The sequence below is a fragment of the Triturus cristatus genome, chromosome 6 (assembly GCF_964204655.1).
Source record: "Triturus cristatus chromosome 6, aTriCri1.1, whole genome shotgun sequence".
NCBI lineage: Eukaryota > Metazoa > Chordata > Amphibia > Caudata > Salamandridae > Triturus > Triturus cristatus.
In genome coordinates, this window is record NC_140589.1 from 613,642,543 (window position 1) to 613,665,394 (window position 22,852).

At 45.2% G+C, this 22,852-nt stretch overlaps 1 protein-coding gene across 1 annotated transcript in view; it reads left to right on the plus strand.

Annotated features, from left to right (window-relative positions):
* Nucleotides 1-22,852, plus strand: part of CFAP206 (cilia and flagella associated protein 206) — a 334,518-nt gene that overhangs the window by 179,833 nt on the left and 131,833 nt on the right. The window lies entirely within an intron of this gene.

Genomic DNA, 22,852 nt, shown 5'->3' on the forward strand with positions numbered 1-22,852 from the left:
AAATGCTTTTGTCAAGACCGACCTCCTGTGTGAAGCATGACCCCAGATGGTTCGATCACGAGTGCTCTGAGGCCAACAAACAATTGCGCAGAGCCTTATCATCTGATCCAAGATGAATTGGAAAGGGAACATTTTTAAAAAACGTTGGGAAGCCTTAGTGGTAGCAGCAAACACTAAAGAAGGTGATACATTCTGGTCAGCTGTGAGGGACTTGCGATCTGTGGGGCAGCTTCTCACCCCCACAAGCTGCACCATCGCGAGCGAGTCCTGGGAAAAGCACTTTACAGATATTTATGCAGCACCCGCAAAAGAGATAGACCTCTTTGTGTTGGGACCACTAACCAGAATACAGATGACCCTACCTGAGGTGGAAGAAGCGATCAATCAGAGCGTGGGCAATAAAGCCCCTGGACCAAATGGTCTACCCATCGATGTTATTAAATACAAGCCCGACTTTTGGGCGCTCCTACTTTTAAAAGTTTTTAACAACCTAATGCATGCTCCATTACCCAGCTCCTGGTCCACAAGCATTATCGTTACGATTTTTAAAAAAGGGGATCATTCTCAACCCAATTGTTATAGGCCTATCTCCCTAATTGACAATACCTTAAATATTTTAGGTAGAGTCCTATACAATAAGATTTTAGAGTGGTCTGAGGAAAATGGAATTTTAGATCCTTGTCAACTGGGCTTCCGTAGTAAGGTGGGCACCAACGAACAATGCCTCAATCTTCATTTATTCATGGGCAAATACACACCATTGCGTGGGTCTCTCCAATCTATCTGGCCTTTATGGACTGGACCTCAGCTTTTGACCTTGTTAATAGGTCGAAGCTCTGGTCTATCCTGCTGACATATGGATTGGATGAGCCCCTGGTGTATTTCTTGGCACACCTGCACAAAGATCTTAAAGCCCGGGTGGCGATTGGTTGCGGTGGTGAGGTTTCCGAAGCCATTGATGTGGGTAGGGGGGGTCAGACAGGGTTGCGTTGTAGCCCTCTTCTTTTTATTATCTACATCAATGGACTGAATAAAACTTTAAAATCATTAACCCAAGATGTCCCAAAAATTAATGGGAAACCACTCCCAGTACTTCTCTATGCGGATGATGCGGTCCTTAAAGGCCGCACTCCGAATTCCTCACATATGCTAGTGCAGGGCTTTGTCAACCATATGGAGAGCCTGGACTTACGCACTCATTTTGAAAAGTCTTTTATAATGTTGTGTGGTCCAAAGAAACATCAACTTAGCTCCATATCTGTGGGCAACCAGAAGCTGATGAGTACTAGCACCTTTACTTAGCTTGGCGTGGTCTTTGCTACTAACGGCTCCTGGAGTGAGCATATGGCTCACCCCAGGAGCAAGTTCTCAAAGGCCTCCAACTCGATCCTCAGCCTCCCACGCACAAAGAGAACAGGCGGCATTTGAAAAAAATATAAGTCCCAATGCGTGCCAACAGCTACGTATGGCGCTGAAGTTTGGGGCTTCGCCAATAGTACCTGCATCCAACAGGAAGATAATAGATTTTGCAGGAAATTACTAGGTGTCCCAATCTCCACACCCCAATATACCTGCCACACTGAACTCAACCTGCATTTTATTGAAGATTTCAATAGGGCTCGCCCTGCCTTTTTCTGGTTATCGGTCTGGAAAAACCCAGCCGCATCCCTAACAAGAGAGATCATTAGTGACTGTATAGGATGTGCGAAAGAGAAAGACATACCATGGCTGTCAGGGGTGTATCAGAGCCTCTGTAGCCTTAATAAGGGAAGTATTTATACAGATCCTCGCACAGCAATGGCCGCAAACAAAAGTGAGCTTAGGAGTGCGCTCTATTCATTATATAGAGCAGAAAGGTTAAAAAAGGAATTAAAAAAAAACCTTGTTTATAGCTACATGGCAATTGGAAATTCTGCACACCCGCTGGCTAATTACATTACCCCGCCAATGAGCCACTGGGAGAGGAGCCTTTTGTTTCGTTTAAGGGCTGGCACTATTTGTATTATGTTTTCCCCTTGGCTACCACTCTGACCTTGATTGTATTCCCTGCCTGTGTGACGGCCAGAGTGGCCAATCTATTCTGCACTTTTAGATTTTCTGTAAATACTATTTAAAGTATATTAAGTGGCTTTTAACTCCGTATTTTAAAAAGCACATGCCCATCAGCTTGGAACACGCTTATTTAAGAATACTTACCCTGGATGTTGAAGAGTTGGTATTTCGCACAGGCACTTTTTTGAGAATTGCAGCCAGAGCACGTCAAATGATGTCCAATCCCTGAGTTTTTACGATTTCCATTAATGAATTTTTTTATGAATCTAAAGATTGCTGAATATTGTATGCTGCTATGGTTTTATTATGACTCTCTAATTTGCACATTTTTAACCTGTTTGTTGTGTTTTGTGCTTTTATGGATATAATGTTATCCGAATAAAGTGTCTTTGAACCTTGAACCTTGAACTTTGATGAGTTTTTAATTCCAAAGCAACTCATAGTATAATCGGAGGTAAAGGAAACAAATGGTTGTATAGATGTCTGTTGGGACAAACACATGTCAGACAAATGTGGTTGAGTTGTTTCTTGGAAGTACTAGGGACAGAGATCCCAAGGCATCCAATCCAGATTTGGACAGCTGTTGGTTTCAGAACAGTTGTCAGGCCTGGTAGGATCTGGATGTTATTTCCTGACTCCCACTAAAGTAATATACATGCAGGCTGTCAAATCCATTGGGTTAAAGACAACTTAAAGGGAAACACTATATTATGCTACATTGACTGTCCTCTCAAATATAGCACTGATGATGTAGCAGAAAGTCTCCTGGTTACTGATACCTCTTCAACATCCTACTACACAAATTCGCAGAAGTCAAGGTTTCCCCATTGTGGGGGACTATAAGGTTTTCTATGAGAAGGTCAGTATACCATCCCAAAACAGCAAAATAGATTCAAGCAATATCAATTGTTAATCTCTCGATAATCCAGTGAGGAGACTGGCCACCAGTCACTGTGTGCAGTAGCACAATTTGGACATACTCCTGTCCAGAACAGATTGAGACACTTGTTGCTGTAGAAACACATATTTGCACTCATTAATATATTTCCTCCTCAGGAGGTTGGGAGTCCATGTATTTCTGTACCTGGACAACTAACTGATAAAGGCAGGATCCCTTGTTCTGGTCATTAACATCTTCAGTGCACTATGACTATGTTGCACAACCTGGGCTTTTCCAGTATTGTTCTGATATCCTACCTCATCCCCATACTTAGGTTGACCTTTATAGGTGTGGTATTGGATACAACCTGCAGGAAGGCTTTTTCTTCTCCTCTTTAGAGGATCACAGATATTCATCATATGATTCTGATGTATCTGAATTGGGCTGTCTACCAGAAGTCGCATTTTTACATCAACCAAACAGGTTCACTCTGCCAACATTGTAAAACCACGTTGCGAAATCTTAGGTGCAAAGGCAGGTTAAAATGTGAAATTGAGAAAAATGTAAGCTCATAGACTTTTACTGCAAACAGAGTGAAGTGAGTCCTGTCCTTTTAGGAATACCAATAGATTCCTCTACCCATAATACATTGTACTGGCCGTTTTCTTCACTCAATCATTTTTTTTCCAGCTCCTGTGAGAAGGATCTGAGCACTCGCAAGAGATTATATACTTGTTTCTGTGTAAATTGGTCTTCATAGGCATTATTTGATTTTTCACCCTACATTTTTAATACCTTTCTGTCAAATGTGATAACTCTTTGCCACCTTTTGGAATATGTTCTGCTCTAAATATCTTCTCTTTTTTAGAAGGGCCCTTCTGTGGTGAAAAGAAAGCAGTCTCAGACACTCACAAACTCTGTGTGGTATGCCTTCCTCCATATCGTACTGTTAAAAGAGTGTAGCATCTGCCTGAAAATGTCTAAAAGAACAATGAGGGCATCAGACTTTGAGGGATACTTGAGAACATGACAAGTTGAGGAGGAGAGGAATATGAGAAATCTGCATGATGAGATAACTACTCAGGCATCTTCTGCAAAGAAGGCACACTCTGGTAAGGACCTCTAATGAGAGTGATCCTCAGAGAAAATGTGAGGCAAGCATTTTCATCATGAATGCCATTACTCTAGATTTCATTCAATGTTGACATAAAGACTATCATCTCAGTTTACTCCAAGAGCCTCATCACCTACATGTTCACTCTGTAATGCAGGTTCTACACCTTCTCACCATAGGCATAAAGACAAGAGTCATCGATCTACATGCCAAACTGTCTCGCTGGCATTGAAGACAGTGTCCTTGGAGACTAGAAGATCTTTGTTGATGGCAAAGCCTCATCACTGATCCCTTTCCCTCTTGATATTTCAGTGGCAGCCTGTGTTACTGATGCCACCATTTGACATAGATAAAACCTTTGACCACAAAAGAGCATCACCTCTTGATATCAAAACCACCTACATCAACATTAAAAGAAATCCCAGATGTTACAGTGGATTCTTCTCATTCAAGTGCAGAAATAAAACAGTTTCCATCATGGAACCCTTCTGAGGTGTCTTTATCCGTATCGCCTGCTCATTCATCGCATAGCACTCCTATGGCAGGCTTGTTACTATCTCTGTCCTTGCAATTGATAAAGAAATTAAGAACTGAGGTGCAGACGATATTCAAGCCCCATCAATCAATGAGGCCTTCTTTAGTGCTAGACCCTCATCCATTGCCATTCAAGCCAATTAGACCTATTATTCCCTTTGTGAATCCAGACAAGGAACATATTTGTCCTTTTGAGTTTTCTCCTCCAAGGATGGTTTCCAATACGACATCATTGCCTCCTCCATGTCTCCTTCCACCCAGACCTCTTTCTTCTCACAGAGGACCTATTCCTTAAAAACAGAGCTGATGTTTCTCCATCAACATTTAGATCTTCTTTCTCATACTTTGATGATACACATTCGTCTTGTACTCCAAAATTACCTGCAGCTTCTCGTTCTCATGTATTCCCTTTGGATGATTTAACACCTTTCATGATGTATTGGTTATAAGTGCATCAAAACTGAACATTCCTGTTGAGTGTTCAAAACCAACCATCAAATTTATCCTTGCAATGCTTCAGTCAAGAACGGCTCTGAAACCGTTGCTCTCTTTGGTGCCATGACTTCTGGATATAGCTCAGAAAAAAATCCTAACACCTGCAACAATTAAGGCAACTACATCAAGGTTATTAAAGAAATATAACGCTCCACAGCAACATCCGAACTTTCTGAAAAATGACCCTAAGCCAGCCTCAATCATGGTCACTTCAGTAAGAAGGTGACCTTCATCAGCTCCGGAAACCACTGCACCTCCAGAAAAGGAAAGTAAAAAGTGGGACTTAGCAAACAAAAAGGTATGTGGGTATGGTTAAAGTGCAGCTTAAAAAATGCAATGCCACTGCTCTTTTGAGTCAATATCAGAGAGAAATCATGGACTGTATGAAGTCTTTTGTTGATGATTTGCCCAAACATTGACACCAAGACTACTTAAAACAGTTAAATGAGAACTTACTGATATACAACCAAGTTATTAGTGTAGCCGTAGGCCCAGTAATTCTAGCCTCCACTTCATTGGGTCGCTATCAGAAGATCCCCCTGGTTTAGCTTGATTTAGCTTGATGTCGTTTAAGACAGAAACACAGCTGAATTTAGCCACTCCGGCGTTTACGTAGTCATCTTTGGCCAACAAGCAGACAATGAAATGCTCAAAATGAAGAATGCGGCAGAAATCATGAGTGCAGGTGGCCTGCAGGAGAAGAAAATATTCTTCAAACAATTTAATTCCAGGGAAAGAACATCTTACCAACAGAGGGTTCAGTCCCTCTCAATCGTGCCAGTAGTATTAACAGGGGCAGAAATATCAATATCAAAAAAGGTGGGCAAAATCTAAGATTACTACTTCAGGGTCGTCAACCCCCAAAAGGAGAAGACATGTATTGGGAGACAGGGACAACCTGCCCCCCGCCCTTAGTTTCTTACTCCGGTGGCGTAGTGGTGTTGCTTCACCTAAAAGCATGTTGTTTCATCATAAAGGACAAGTGGCTGTAAAATATTGTATCTCATGGGTACTTTCTTCATTTAAAAACTTAGCTCCATCTGTCAAAGCACCAACTAGAAATGTTAATAAAAAATAAAGTTATAAAAGATTCATTCTAGAATTATGTCCATTATACAAATATACCTGAAGTGAAAGATTTTGCATGCTGGCATTATATTAAAGGCAAGCATCCAACAGAAGGTCAAACAATGCAGGAGTTCGGTTTCAAAAACAGAAACCAGAACAAACAGTTATCACAGATGCTTCTCTTATTGGTTGGGGTGCCCATCTGGATCATCTCACCATCCAAGCACAATAGTTAGTAAAGGAGCAACATTATCATATAAATCTATTGGAATTGAGAGTCATTCACCTTTCTCTCAAATCCTTCTTTCCATCTCTAAAAGCATGCACATCAATTAGTATTTAAATGCACAAAATGGCCGGCATGTTTTGCATCAATAAGTAGGGAAATCCAGAACATTATCAATGGAAAAACAAACTATCTGGCCTTGGACATAAGGAAGGCAACTACAGTTGACAGCAATACATATCTGAGGGTCAGTGAGCTCTCAAGCACACTTCTTAAGCAGATGGTACGAAGAGAGTTGTGAGTTAGTGCCAAATTACGATCTTTCTGATATCTTGAAAGAGCAAGATGCACCTTCTATAGACCTCTTTGCAACTGCAAAAAATAGCACATTCAAACAATTCGCATCCAGGACACTTGGTCAAAAGGCAATGCCCTTTTGATGACTTGGTAGTAAGATTTTCAGTATACCTTCTGTTCATTGCTGCCACTTTCATTGGGGATCCAAGGTTTAACTACATCTCTAGGTAGGATGATCCTCTTAGCACTGAAATGGTCAATGTACTTACTTTCAGGCCTTTAATGTCATACTAGTTTATAGAGCAATGTGTGCAAAAGAAGCTTGGATGATGTCGTCAATGATGTAATTTGGGATATCATCAGTGATGTCATAAATGATGTCATAGAACATGTCATGAGTGATGTCATATGTGAGGTCTTAAGCAGTGCATGGTGAAGGTGCAACTTATAGTCAGCTCTGCTAACTATAACTGTTAAACTTCTGTGTTTTTTTTTTAGTTCAGAACATTAATGTTGTCACTGACATATTCACCTAAGTATAATGTTACTTCAAGCTTTGTTTTGTTTTGTGAATTACTAAGGTTTAAAAAAAAGTTCTTTTTATCACACCTAACTATAACGTTACTTCTATTTCTAGGGTGTTTTTACCGTCAATCAAAAACAAGAGGGGCCCCACAAACTAGGGAACAGAGCACCGTTTGAAACAGTAAAATAAAGATATTCCTTTTGGCGAAGCTATATATCTGATAGAGACTTCTAGCTGCATATTTCTTACCTTAGAATTTTCCAGGCATCAGACTGGATCCAGAAGATTTTTCGTGAGTAGGACGCCTGTGCGCAGGTAGGTGGCATCAATCGGCTCCATGTGCATCATTGGCATAGTCTGCACCAAAAGTGATATCCACAGCACCTATATAGGTGCCACCTCAGCGTGCTGATGTCACTTCTTTGCTTTCCCCGCTGATCCGGAGAAGAACTGCTCCTCAGGCATTTTTTGACTGGATTTTTTAAGCGTTTTGTCAAGTGTTTGGGGGTTTTTTCTCAGGTGTGAGTAGATTATGTCATCCAGAAAGACAGGTTTTAAGCCCTGCAGGGTTTGTCACCAGCCATTGTTAGTGACGGAACCGCATCTCGTCTGTCTGTGGTGTCTCAAGCGCGATACCAACACAAAGTTGTGCTGCAATTGCTGTGCCATAAACCCGAAGGCTTTGAGGGAGCGGTTCTTGAAGCTAATGGCGGCCCAGAATGTGGCTTAGCAAAAATCGAGGCCCTGGTCAAGGGGAAGGTCTCTGGACTGTTTGCGGAGCTCGAAGTCGTCATTATCCCACTCCAAGTCCTCGGGACATTCATGAAACGGTCTTTGACTTTTCCTTGTCTATTGGCCAATGCGACAAGGGAGCATTGGCACTCGAGGTCTGGTTCTTCAGAGCCTGCACCTAGGTCAACTCCACACCTCTCCAACTTTCTGGGATCCTGGGCAAGCCCCGCCTAATGGAGGGGGCCCCATCTGGTTCCGTGCTGGCAGTTCCGGCGGGCCATCAGGGATCCATTCCTGGTTCCGGACCAACGTGTGTCATACCATCACGACCTTCTCTGGTGCAGGTCCCGATGCTGATGCTCCTGGTGCCACCGGCACCCACCGGCTAGCTCTGACAGGGAGCTAGAGGGACGTCGCCCAATGCTAGCGGAACCTTTGCTAGATCGGAGCCTGAACCCTATGCTTTCTTTCCTTACTATGGCTATGGAGAAGGGAACCTCATATGCAAGGTGGTGCAGAGTGTGGCGGAGGCCCTTGACCTTCAATTGTCTTCAGTAGCAGTCAAGACCAACATCTTGACGGAAGTGCTGAAACCACGAGTCTCCTCATCCAAACTTTTACTCCGGTTCAATGATGCCATCACTGACATCCTGTTGGAAGAAAGCATGCCAGTATCTTCATAAGTATCCAGTTCACTGGCTTCATTCAGTTCCTCACACCAGTCCATATTAGCATGTTCTACATATGGCTGGTATTCCTCAGGGCTCAGCGACCCCTCCCATTTCTCTTTGAATACTAGCCCATGGGAATAGGGCTCAGGCTCCGATCTAGCAAAGGTTCCACTAGCGTTGGCCGATGTCCCTCTAGCTCCGTATCAGAGCTAGCCGGTGGGTGCCGGTGGTACCAGGAGCATCAGCATCGGGACCTGCACCAGGGAAGGTCGTGGTCCAAACCCACAACAGGGGCTCCTGTTAATAGGACGATCGTCCACTGCCATAGCCCCACTCCGGGAGACCAACATTTCCTCAACCAACACCCTACCCCAGAGAGCTTGGTGGTCCAAGCCTCAGCTTCCCAGGGCTCATTCTCTACCGCTCTCACGGACAGGGAATGAAAGAGTCTGGACTCTATGGGGAAGAAAATGTTTTCTTCCGCATGCGTAGCATTGTGGTCTGTGAACAACGTATGCCTTTTGCGGCGTTATTCCCACACTCTGTAGGACATGATTGCGCAAGTGCTGCCACAGGTCTTGAAGGAGGCACCGGCCATCCTCTCCCAGGCTGTTGCCGACTAGAGAGATGCAGAAAAGTTCACAATTCGCTGTGCATTGGACACAACCAACTCACTGGGCAGAGCGGTTTCATCAACAATGAGGTGCCACACCTGGCTGAGGATGACTGGCTTTTCGGAGGCTGTCCAAGCTTCCTTTAAGGACATGCCCTTCAATGGCACCCATCTTTTCGTAGACAAGGCAGATGCAGCGCTGGAGCGCTTTAAGGACTCGTGGGCTATGGCAGCCCCATGTCACCCCCAATCTGCCTTTCGATCCTTTCGTGGCTACGCAAGGTGCTTCCTACTGCACCTATTTCCTCCCAGCCACTGAGCCACACATGCTCCCCAGCCTCTCTGTGGATGAGGGCGTGGTACCCACACGTTTAGGTAGCCAGCGGTCTGGTTCATCCACCACCCACCTCCCCCCCAACCCACCCCCTGGCAGCTGCAGCCTCCACGCCCTCCTAATCTGCCCCTTTATGATCATGGGCATCCAGTTGGTGGTAGGATTCGCCATCGCCTGCCCCACTAGCAATCCCTAACGTAGGACAGGTGGGTTTTGCAGATGGCCTGAAGGGGACACTCCCTCCCCATCAAGACTACCCATGCCTCCATCTCACGACCGGCTGGCGGAGGATCATCTATCCTTGCTCCGTGAGGAAGTCATAGCTCTCTTTGTTATGGGATCCACAGAGAGGGTTCCAGTTCCAGAAATAGGCTTTGGTTGCTATTCCTACTATTTTCTGGTCCCCAAAAAGGACAAAGGCCTTCATCCTATCCTAGATCTACGAGCCCTGAACTTCTTCCTCAAGAAGGAGGAATTCAAAATGCTCACACTTTCTCAGGGCTTGTCTGCCCTCGACCGAGGAGACTGGATGGTAGCGTTGGTCTTACAGGTCGCCTGTTTCCTCGTTCCTGTCCTACCTGCCAACTGGTGCTATCTGCAGTTAACAGGCGCCACAAGCACTTTCAATTCACCTTGCTCCCCTTTGTCCTTACCAGCGCCCCTGAGGTGTGTACCTAGGTGATGGCAGTGGTCGCAGCTCATCTGCGAAGATCAGGGGTGCAAGTCTTCCCCTAGCTCAATGACGGGCTATTGAAGGCGGCTCGCCCACTGTTGTCGTCTCCAACCTCCAGACTACGACAAACCTCTTGCACTCACTGGGGTCCACTATCAATGTGCCAAAGTCAACCTGACTCCCCCTCAGATGCTGTTCTGGACACAGGGCAGTTGAGAGGTCCAGAATAATCAGGCTTTAATACAGATGTTTCAGCCTCTATCCTGGATTTCAGTGAGGCTTACCCTAAGGCTCTTGGGACTCATGGCCTCCTGCATCCTGCTTGTGACATATGCCCAATGGCATATGCGGGCTCTGCACTGGGGCTTGAAGTTTCAATGGGCAGAGCATCTGGAAAACCTCTCCAAAATGGTGCAAACTTGGTGGGAACTCGAAAGGACCTGCAGTGGTGGCTTACGAACTGTGATTGGGTCAGTGATAGACCCCTCTCCCTTCCCTAACCAGGGCTGATACTAGTGACAGATGCGTCACTCCTGGGATAGGGCGGCCATCTGGGAGAGGTGGAGAACAGAGGACTCTGGTCTCCAGCGGATCTCTGAATCTGCATCAGCCTACTGGAGAAGGGCACGATGGGGTCATGGACCCTCTGTCAAGAGGCCCTGCTCCTCTGGACATAGCTGGAACAGCAAGTCATATAATTGGTGGGTCAATATCTGGCAGGTTCCCTAAATGCCAGAGCGAACAAACTCAGCCATCGATGTCTAGCGGATCATGAATGACGCCTTCATCGTTAGGTGGTGCGAGATCTCTTCCAGAAGTGGGGGAGCCTTGGTTAGATCTGTTTGCCTCCGTCGAGAATGCGCAATGTCAGCAGCTTTGCTTCTTGGTGTTTCCAAGGTGGCTCTTGCTCGTAGATGCTTTTCATCTCAAGTGGAGCTCAGGCCTCCTGTGTACCTTTCCACCCATGCCACTTTTGCCCAGAGTTCTCAAGAAAATCGGTGCAACCGGGCCCAAGTCAATATTGTGGCTCCGTACTGAGCACAGAGAGTCTGGTATCTCGAGTTCCTAAGCATGGCCATCAATCCTCTGATCAGGCTGCCCCTTCAGCAGGCTCTTCTGTCGCAGTAGCAGAGGAGGATCCTCCGCCCAAACCTGTCCATTCTCCCCCTATCTGCATGGAGATTTAGGGGTGTCAGTTGACAGCTTTCGACTTTCCTATTGAAGTCTGTAATGTCATTTTGGCAACCGGGCGTCCCTCCACCAAGGTAGTATATCCCTGCCATTGGAAGAAATTTGTGGCATAGTGTGCAAGAAAAATCAGTTAATCCCCTTTCTGCTCCCCTTTCTGAAGCCTTGTTCTTTATTCTTTCTCTTGCTCAGCACAGCTCTGCTCGTGGCATTCTTAAGGGATATCTCTCTGCACTGTCTGCCTTCTTGCGGCTGCCTGGCCAATCCTCTTTGATTAAAAATTCTATTGTACATAGGCTTTTGAAGGGTCTCGTCCACCTCTTCCCCCTTCAACATTTATTATGCCCCAGTGGGACCTCAATTTAGTTCTCAGTTATTTTATGTGTCCTCTTTTCAAGTCTCTCCACAATTGTCCCTCAGGCTTCACACACTAAAAACAGCCTTCTTGGTGGCAATTACATCTGCGCGTAGAGGGAGTGAGATGCAGGCCTTATCTAAGCTGCCTTACCTCTCAGTCTACCCTGACAAAGTGGTACTTCGCACAAGAGCCTCTTTTCTGCCAAAAGTGGTCACCCCATTCCATGTAGGCCAATCGATGATCACCCTGCCTGCTCCTTCACACAACCTCTAAAGAAGAGGAGCGACTCCATCATCTGGATCTAAAAAGAGCATTGCCATTCTATCTTAATCGCACACAAGAGTTTGGGGTGGAGGATCAACTCTTTGTGGGCTATGTAGGTGCAAAGAAAGGTTGGATGGTGCAGAGGCGAACCATCTCTCGCTGGGTCATGCTTTGCATCACAATCTACTACACATTGGCCAAGAAGCAACCTCCTAAAGGCTTGTGAACTCATCCCACCAAAGCTAAAGCTGCCACCACTGCGTTAGCATGTGGAGTTCCGGTCCTGGACATCTGTTTGGCAGCAACGTGGGTTTCTCTGCACATTTTCACCTAACACTACTGTCTGGACAGTCAGGTCTGTAGTGATGAGCACTTCGCCCATTCGGTCCTACAGGACTTCCTTGTGTTAATTGGTTCACAGACCTCCCACAGGGTATGGTATTATGTGGGTATGTATTCTAAAGTAAGGAATCTGCAGCTAGAAGTTTCTATCAGATTAGCAAATTACTTCCCTTTAGTAATGACTTATATGGTAGAGACTATATCTAGCCGCAGATTCCTTATCAACCCATCCATCCTCCCTGCTTTATGGACAGATTTATAGGGTCAGGGCCGATCTCTTTCAGGGCCCTAGTTTATCCACACCAGTGTCAGTGTTTTTTATGGCTCTGCACTTCTGGTGTGGAAAGTCATGAAAAGTAACGATTGTCAGTGAGCCAAGGTGGCTCCTATATAGGTGCCGCGAATGTCATGGGTAGCTGATCAATGCCTCCTTCCAGCATGCAGGGGTACTGCTAACGAAAATTCTTCCAGATCAAGTCTGATGCCTGGGGAAATTTTAAGGTAAGGAATCTGCGGCTAGAAATAGTCTTTACCAGATAAGAGGTGTTAGTGAAGGTAAGAAACTTGTTCATCATACCATATATACATCAGCAAATCAAGCTAAATCAGTCAGTCGACAAGCATACTGATTTTAAATTGTTCTTTCTCACCAAAAAGAGCACCACAAGGATATGAAAATGCACAAAGCTTTAATGGAGTGTTATCCAACACAATATCCGTAATCATGTAATCAACATACAAAGTCTGTGAGCTGGTGTTGCATTAAAACATTTTTTGCATCACGAAATATCAACAATCTCATTATGAAAACCACCCCAATACTGCGCAAAAAAAACGACCAACAAAGGTAACAGAAAGATTACGAATAAGAGTAACAGAGAAGAAAAAAATAAAATGCAAATATGTCTATTTAACTGATGGTGATCCATTGTGATAATCTATCAAGATTCCTGATGAATCAAACACTTTATCATCTCTGGTATACCAATGTTGAGCAGATTCTGCACACAAAGTACGTCGATGCATTTCGGTGAGATTAACTGTGTAACCACCTTCTTCAGGATGATATGGATAAATATAATTCTCCCAAAAAAATCAGAAAGTACAATATCTAGAGCAACATATAAGCAGCATGAATTAATAAAAATGAAAACATTGTAAGTACCTAATAGTCTCAGAAAGTATTTATCTAACCTCAGTGCATCGCTCACCCAAGTGGTACTCGAACTATCTACTGTCAATAGTGTTGGATTCAAATCACTCAAGGCCATGCGTTAGACCTAAGTCGTACTTTGCATCCGCTGCTGCATACCACATTCTTACTGGTCTTTATGGTTACCATAACAGCAAGCCCTTCAGTCATTCTCACAATCAAACTCCTTTTGTTGTCAACAGTAGACCTTCTATTTTTGTTACAATTTGTGACTCACCAGATTGTGAGGTCAAGAAATCATCATGCAGGCATTCCTGTTACTTTGGAAGTGCCATGCATTTTAAAATATCTTTAAAAAACTAAAAGAAGTATGATTGTAAATTATTGCTTATGCCTTGTGTATATTTCCTTTTCCACAAGCCTGGATACACACGAGTCTCCCTTCAGAATTGTTGAAATACCTGTTCCAGCATTCTCATAGTCATTCGGAGCACCTTCATGTTGTGCTAAAGTCATTTATTTGCTAAGGATATGAGGATATGCAGTTAAAATGCCAGGAGAAAATAATGAATTATTAGACTAAAGAAAAGTAAACAAATCCTTCGAAACCCCAGAACACAAAATATTTAAATTTAAATAGCTACAAGCGTATAGCCGCTTTACTTGAATTTTCAAATGACCTGTGTCCTCAGGGTCAGCGGGATCTGGCTTATGAACTCATCAGCCATTCCCCGCTGACCCTAAGGATACCTGAATGGATCCAAACAGTATTTGATGTAGAAGCTGGACCACGAGTGGGGATACACTTTTGATTCATGAAAAGACACAATGGAGACTGTTGAAATATTGGAAATTTAAAGCAAAGTGGCCATGCAGTTGTAGCTATTTAGAGATAAAGACCTTGACAACTAGTTTACCCCTCTTGTCGGATTGCGTGTATAAAGAACTTTAAAGAGTGTTAGGCCCTGAAGGTGGTTCAAAGTATTTGCGTTCCACCGAAACTTGTGCTTACCAATTTGTCGAACAAACCCAGTTAATGACATTTCAATGGAAGGCTAAAACAAGAATGTCCTCCTTTGTTGTCATTTCAAGATTATGTGTTCTGAGGCTTTGAAGGATTTGTATATATGGAGTACTGTTAGAAATGGGATTTCTGGATGGCTAGGGCAAGGCCCTAAGCCACGCAGAAACCACCACTCCAGTCAGGGTGATGGAGTTACACACTGAAGATAACCCCTGCTCACCCCCTTTGTAGCTTGGTACGAGCAGTCAGGCTTATCCCAGCTGCGACACACTAGGCACACCACAAAAAAAAACACAAGGTTATATCAACAATGGCCTTTATATTACTCATAAAACACATTAGAATGCAATCACTTATATACACTGTGCCACCTGCCACTAGGTATGACTTTACAGGGAATTATATACACTACAGGGCCAATCGGGCCACTGTCATAACATCACAACTCAGTTAGTGAAAGGAACCAGTACTGGTAGACACTATACGTAGCATATACACATTTTGCACAGATCATCAGGCATGAGGCATAAACATTATAGCACTAGTGAATTACAGTACCACCATGCACACTCTATGAATGCATCAGGCATTACATACTTTTATACCATCACTGTACGCCTCCTGCAGGTCCTGTAAAAGGACTCATTACCCTGTCATAACAAGGCATAAGAGACATGTCCATCATATCAGGGCATAACTCATTTGGTAGACACGCAATCCATCATGCATCCTAATAGTCACCAGGCATGTCCAGAAGTCCTGAATCACCAGGAACCTTCCAGGCCATGCCAGCCCTACCCCGTAGGGGGTGGTGGTGATCCTTTTGGCCTCCTTTGGCACAAGGCTTCCAAATTTAGACCCCAGTTGCAGGTGTAGCACAAACAATGCCCCCAACAGGTCCGCAACGGGACCTCAACCCGCAGACACGGGTCCAACGTTGGGCGACCCCCTCTTCGTGGGAGGCACCCCCCCCGGTACCACTAACCTGAGAGAATGTTTGCTGCAGGCGGCCCGCCACTCCCTCTACCAGGCGGGGGAGGTGGGAAGTTGTGGAATGGAGCCCGTGAGGCTCCGGTGCAGACGCAGGCAAAAGGGCCCTTCACCGGGGGCTCCGCCCTTCTTCCGTTGGCAGTCTCAGACCATACACGGGGCTCTCCTCGACCACTGGACCCCCGCCCACAAACAGGCATCCTTTGCCTGACTTCCTGTCTCTCTGACCGGCGGAGTACTGCCCACAACCAGGCTCAGCCTTGCCTGACTTCTGGCACGTTGGGGATTACAGAGCAAAATCTCCGTCAACTCCTTCTTCGACACGGCACGACGGTGCCTGCTGCCAGTTGCTCCAGCCACAGAGGCAGTTTGGCATGAAAGCACCAGGGCACTTAGGACATGAAGCACTCACGGTGCGCATTGAGGCAGGAGCCCACCTCTCAGGCTACAACATGCAAAAGGTGAAGCACTCATGATGCGCTTTTTGTCACAACAATGCGGGTGGGCTCCCACCTGGTACTTCCTTGTAGACGGGATCAAAACAGCACGGGAACGTCTGCAGAACTCCCCTGCTGTACAGTACACGCACTTCGGTGCGGGGAGATACATGAGGCGCTTAACCCAACGCTCACCGCGCGCTGCCACAAATCATGTGGGACAAGCCACAAGTCACGGGAGACCACAGGGGCACACCAGCAAAGTGTCCCCAGAGAGGCCAGCACAAGGATTCCCTTAGGTAGAGTGGTGGTTCCCCCCCCTAGCTCTAGAAAGGCAGCAGGTCAGCACTTCCTGCAGCTCAGGTCCATGGCGGTTCCTCCTGGTCCCACGCTGTCTCCTGTTCCAAGCAAGCTCAAAAAGCACCCTTTCATGGGGTCACAGCCCCAACACTTATACCCCATCACGTCTTTGTTCTCCTCCTGGCACAGGGCTGGGCGCCCGGTCCAAACCAGTTCTGGGGGGGGGGGGGGCACTTAAACATTTTATCTACAGTGCACAACAACCTCCTTTGTTAGTGTAGGCTCTGGCCCCAGCACACCACAGGGGGGCGGAGCCAGCATTGTGTAAGGCAGGCACATCCCATTCAGGTCCAGGTGCTACTCCTCCCACTACTCCAAATGCAGATCGGCCTATTCAGTCTAGCACTGACTCGCCCAGCCTCTCTGAAGCCACTGCACCTCCCCAGCCCCTGTCACTCCAGAGCCAGACATGCAATACACAACAGGCAGGCACAAAGACACATAACACACAGAAATGCCTAATTCTAAAAGTGGCATTTCTAAAATAGTGATAATAAATCTGCGAACACCATTACGCAGCATGTATTACTACTATTCCAAATATACCAAACTTGACCACGCCGCTCCTCTCATCGTCAGGAATTACCACTGAAACACATATCTGGGAATCCCCAATGCATTTCTAAGAGAGGGCAGCCTCACAGGAGTGAAAAACCAAAATGGCTGTTTGTCACTACCAGGACATGCCTCACAGTTAAGGCACAAGTCCTAAATGTTAGCTACAGTGCACCCTGCCCATAGGGCTAGCTAGGGCCTACCTTAGGGGTGACTAATATGTAGTTATAGGGGAGTCACAACTGTGGCACCCACTTTATGTGCCATGTCACAGCGGCAGTAAACTGCGCGTGCAGGCCCTGAAATTGCAGAGGCCTGAGACAGGTTTGAAAGGCTACTTTGGTGGGTGGCGCAATCAGCGCTGCAAGCCCACCAGTAGCTTTTAATTTACTGGCCCGGGGTATATGAGATACCGCTTTACAAGTGACTGATAGGTAAATTAAATACGCCAAAGAGGTGTAGACCAATCTTACCATAGAGAGCACATGAACTTTACACTGGACAGCAGTGATAAAGTGCCCAGAGTCCTAAAACCACCAACACCAGGTCCGAAAAAATGCCAGGAGGAAGACAAAAAGTTCAGGGATGACCCTGCAAAAAGGGGCAAGTCTAACAAGTGCATGTGAGTGATGTATGAGCTATAGAGAGTGATTGATGAGTGGGGTGATCTCATTTTGTTCTGTAATGTATTGTTGTGATTTTTCACTTATTGTCATAAATGAAGTGAATCTGTGTATGTATTTTAATTATTGTATTGGTAAGAGAGAGTGTTTGATCTAATTCACTTCATCTATGAAGAAACAGAAACTAGAGAACTCCTCACATTATTTTTGTTGCAAATGCACCTAATTGGATTTTACAACAGAAGCAATATGCTCAATTCAGTGCGCAAAATCTCTCCCATCATGTCATCGTCAAGTCAATTATACCTCAAACATAAAGAAAAAGTTAAACTTACGAAATCCATTGCTTCACAGGCACATTGGTATATTCAAAGACCATGATTACTTTTGCATACTCTAAACTTCCATCCAGCTTGTTGTCGGAATCTCTTTAAGTCCACACCTCTCCCCTTTCTTTCCCAGTCAGTAGTGAGATAATGAAGTTTTAGTCATACATCTGCAGTGCATGTAATGTAATGTAAAGAATATTTGTAGAGCGCACTGCCACCCGCCGGGTATCCTGGCACTGAGAGACGGAAAAAAAGCTTGTGGCAAAGGGCGGAAATGGCATTATACTCTTGGAAAGAGCCAAGTTTTTATTTTCTTTCTGAACGGCAGAAGATCTTTCATCTGTCGCAACTCCGGGGGTAGGCTATTCCAGAGCCTTGCAGCAGCAACACTAAAAGCTTGCCCCCCCCAGTTTAGCTCTTCTGACCATTGGTACTTTCACCCAGTTAGCTGAGGAGGACCGAAGACAGCGAGTGGGAGCATACCAGCTGAATTTATTCTGCAACGGTATTGGCCTTAGACCATGCAGTGCCTTGAACACGACACAGAGGGATTTGAAGTGGACCCTCTGCAGAATTGGGAGCCAATGAAGGTCCACAAGGGCCTGGGAGGAGGAGGACTGACGAGATCTCATCAAGGCCATCTTAGCCGCTGCATGTAGTTTCGGTGAGCATGTCAATTTCCTGAGCTCCCCACCCATATAGGATCACACAGGCTGCCATGAGTGAAGGAAATTGCCTATATATTTATCTTTGTTGATGTGATCCATTAACCTTTCCAGAGCCATTGTTTGACAAATGTGCTAGCACCAAGTGTGCCACTTTAGACCCCATTTTTGTATCCAGTGCCTATCTATCATCATTCAAGCTATGAGAAGTTGTTATATGAGCTTGCAGTTTCCCAACAACCCCCACCCCCTTTCACCCTGGAAGGCACATACCTAGAATTGTAATGTCTGGGCTAGCTGGTACCGGGAAACGTTCTATTTCTTTTATGGATGCCAAGACCTCTCCCCAGAATCCCTTTATTCTGGGACATTTCCATGAGATATCGAGAATTAACCTTTTCCCCACAATTCCTAAGCATTTATCTGTGGAATTTGAGAACATCTTATGGAGCTTATCCGTTGCTAAATATCACCCAATAATCACCTCAAGGGAGGATTCTCTGTTACAAACAGAGACGTTATGTTTATATATGTCCCTCCCATCTCATCTCTTCATAATACAACTGTATCTTGTGGGGCAGTCATGGCCCATCTATCCATGTGTTTTCATTTAGATTCTGTCTGTGGTGATTTCTGGAATTTTTATAGTGATGAGACCCACCCATTTAGTACCGTGACATGTTGTTTGGAAGTTTTTCCCTGTGTGAGTGCACCTCTCACTGTGGATGGAGTGCCTAGTGTCGCTCCTGTTGATATTAAATGTGCTGTTACCCAGGCAAAATGTATGATTTACTACAATCAGAAAAAAGATCTAATACCTTCCTTTATAAAACATATCGGAGATCATTCAGCAGTAGCCCTCTCACCTATAGGTATGAGAAGTCAGACCCAGGGTGTGGGTAAACTAAATATTGGGGGCAGCAGAAAGGTCATAATTTTATATCTGAGCGCCAAGTCATCCCAATTGTCCGGCTGTCCACTTGCAATCTGACTACAGTACACAATCACAGCTTTAATTTGAATCATTGCATATTCCAGAGTGTGGCTTGTTTCACAGATTTGAAGACTTTTTCAGGCAGTTCCCTGCTTGGTTTATCTCTTTTCTTATGCGGAAAGATTTGGCTTGATGAAAGATTATTTTTTTAAATACTTGCTTTGTTTCAGAGTTGAGTCAGGTTTACTACTGATGGCGTTTGATGCCAGGCTCATTCTGTCCAGGTGCACCTGTAAACAGCTCGAGAAAAGATGGAGGTGCTGCAAGATCACAGCAGACCACGCAGCCTTCAAATCCACCGTCACCACACTCCACCGCCTGATCAGAACAAAAAAGAAAGCAGCCATCGAGGGATGGATCAACACCAATGCACACAACAGCAGAGAACTCTCCTTCATTGTCAAAGAATTTGCCAAACCCAGCACGTAGAAAGCAGACATCCCCCATCCCAAGACCTCTGCAACAACCTTGCCATGTTTTTCCACCGCAAGCTCAAGGAGATCTATGACAGCTTTGCAACCCAAGACTCCCCTCCCCACCCACAACCACCGAACCCAATGGCTTGAAGATTGGAAGCAAACAGAGATCAACCCCTTGCTGAAGAAACCGTCTGCCGGACGGACCTTAAGAACTACAAACCAACCTCTCTGCTCCTCTTCCAAGCCAAAGTCATCGAGAAAATCACCAACACCCACAACCTCTGCACAAGACTCGACAACTACGGCATCCGCGACAAAGATCTAGAATGGATCCGTTCCTTCCTCAATGGCCGAACGCAGAGAGTCAGACTTCCACAGTTCAAATTAGAACCCACAGAGATCAGCTGCAGAGTGACTTAAATAAAAGCTTGTTCTGCTTCTCAGGTGAGCTTGGGGTTGTCTAGATTTCTCAGATTCTTCACCCAGTGCTTGGGTCTTATGGAATGTACATACTTGAAAATATTTCGGAAGCGGAGAAGGAAATGGTCTGGCCAGTTGACCTGGATTGGAGTGCAGCTTTGAGTCTTCCTTCTTTGGCAATAAGGAGGTCGAGTGTTGCACCTTGCCTGGGAGTTCTGCAGAATTGCTGGATGAGGTTTTCCTGTATAAAGTGAGTTGTGAAGGCTTTGGGGGATTCCAGCTCATCACCTCAATGGAGATTTAATTCTCAGAGGAAGATGTTGCTTGATTCTGGGATTAGCTTGATCAACTACCACACAAAGATTTTGTGTTCACCTGCTGGCTGTTATATGACATGAGGCTTCAGTGGGTTGTGGTCATTGTTTTTTATAGAAACTGAAAGCATTGAAAACTGGAGAAAGGGTCATTGATTTGTAGATTTTCACAACTGATGTTTTTCTGGATGAATGATTGCTAATCCACCCCTGCTTTGTGTCCCTCTCTAAGCAGGTGATAAGAACGCTTTGGTGGTACCAGTATGTCCAGAATCTGTTAAGAGGTATTGTTCATCCATGTCTCAGTTAGTAAGAAGAAATCTAGATAGCTGGGGTTAATTAAGTCAAGAATCTAAACACTGTTTCACTAATTATCTGCAGTTATGTAGAAGGCACTTGAGGTTTGTGCGTGAGGTGTTGCTGGATGGTGTAGTGAGAGTTTCAATTCTGATGAGATACTGAATGTGGATTCCTTTTTCTTTGAATGTGGTTGTTCTTTTCAAAGTGTTTGTATTAACAGGGATGGTGTCGACTCTCTGGAGTACTTGTGAGGTTGTGATTGGGTGATAGTTTTTGATTGGGTCATCAATATCATACTTAAAGGTATCCTGGTTCTTTTGGCTCTTTGTTCTGTATCATTGTGTGGTTTAGTTATAGTTTTAAGTTGGCGAGTCTCTTCTAAATGAGGGGTAGTTAGTCAATAATTCACTTACATCACCATTACCAATGTGTGCGATGTCATTTTGGAGCCTTCTTAGTTCCATGAATAGCATGTTGAGCTTTGAAGATGTTGCCATTAGAGAAGCTGAAAGTTTCGGAGTACAAGGGGGGGGCTAAAGTACACAGCTGAGTTAAGTTAATTCAGTCTGAGGGATTTTGGGGTTCTGTCATATTCTGAGGAGGAGTTGGTCAAGGGAGAAAACCAAAGGTGATTTGAGGGAATGATTCAGGATGGGAAGGGGTCATTACTGCACATAGGATGGTGTGGGAGAGTGGAGCTGGGAAGAGGAGATGTGGTTAGGGGCGAACTCCTGAACAAAGTTTCATGTGAAATAGGTGGAATGGGAAAAAAGGTGTGTGTAGGGGAGAATTCTTGAATGGGTGATGTGTGTTCGACTTTGTTGGGAAGGTTTTGATGTTTTGGGTAAATATCGCTTGGAGGTTACAGATGGCTTGGGAGGTCTGGGTGATGAGGGAAGTATAGGGCCACCATTTTGGAGGAGTGAGAAGAACTCAAAGTGGCAGTGAATACAACTAGCTTAAGTGGGATAGGATGAAGAGTGGCCAGAGGGTTGGAATGCAGGGGAGTGAGTGGTCTCTTTCTGGCTTGATAGGGAGGAGGAGTGGGAGTGGGAGATTAGTGTGTCACTTAGAAATGATGGATCGTTAGGCAGGAAAAAGGACTCATGGCTGGGGGCATTCAGTAGTGTATGGTAAGGGGAACGATGATGAGTAGGGGTATGTGGTATTATGGGTGGGAGGCAGGAAAGTAGATGGAGGGGTAAAGGAATGAGGTGAGGGTGGGGAAATCCCTAAAGCTCTAATAAGGATTTGAAAATGATGATCAAAACGACTGAGGTTTTTGCCTGAGCCTTGAAACGCGAGTTTGCCATTTTGAAAATGGATATAGATTCTCATTGAGTGAATGTGAGAGCATGACTGTGAGTTTCATGTCATAAGGATTTTTTAGGTCTCGCCTGAGACAGCGCTTTAGCGCTGCTCTGGCGAGACTTATAGTAAGCGAGTTTTGGAAGTGCAAACAGTGGCTTTTCAGGCCTCCAAATACAGTGCATGTGCCCTGGGCGCGCGCACCATTTGGCAGCCTGAAAAGCACTGCCTGATCACTTGCTTTGATGTCCTCAGTGAGCCGCGTGGCCACTGAGGACATCAAAGTACACACCATTTGCCACCCCCTTGTTTTTTCCTTTGATCCCTATCTTTCCCTTCCTCAATCTCACCCTCTCCCTGCCTTTTACAACTGTGGCCCGCACCACTGCGCCCGCCCCCACTCCCCCCTCCCACTCCCTCCTCGTCAGCTTCAGTGCGCTCTTGTTCTCTGTCTCCCAAACATCATCCAGCAACGATGCCATGGCTGGTTTCACTTTCTTTGTTTAATCACTGTGGCCTTTTATTTACCCCTCCCACCTGCCAAACAGCATCCAGCAGCATTCACCATGGCTTTTTATTTATGTAATAGAGCGC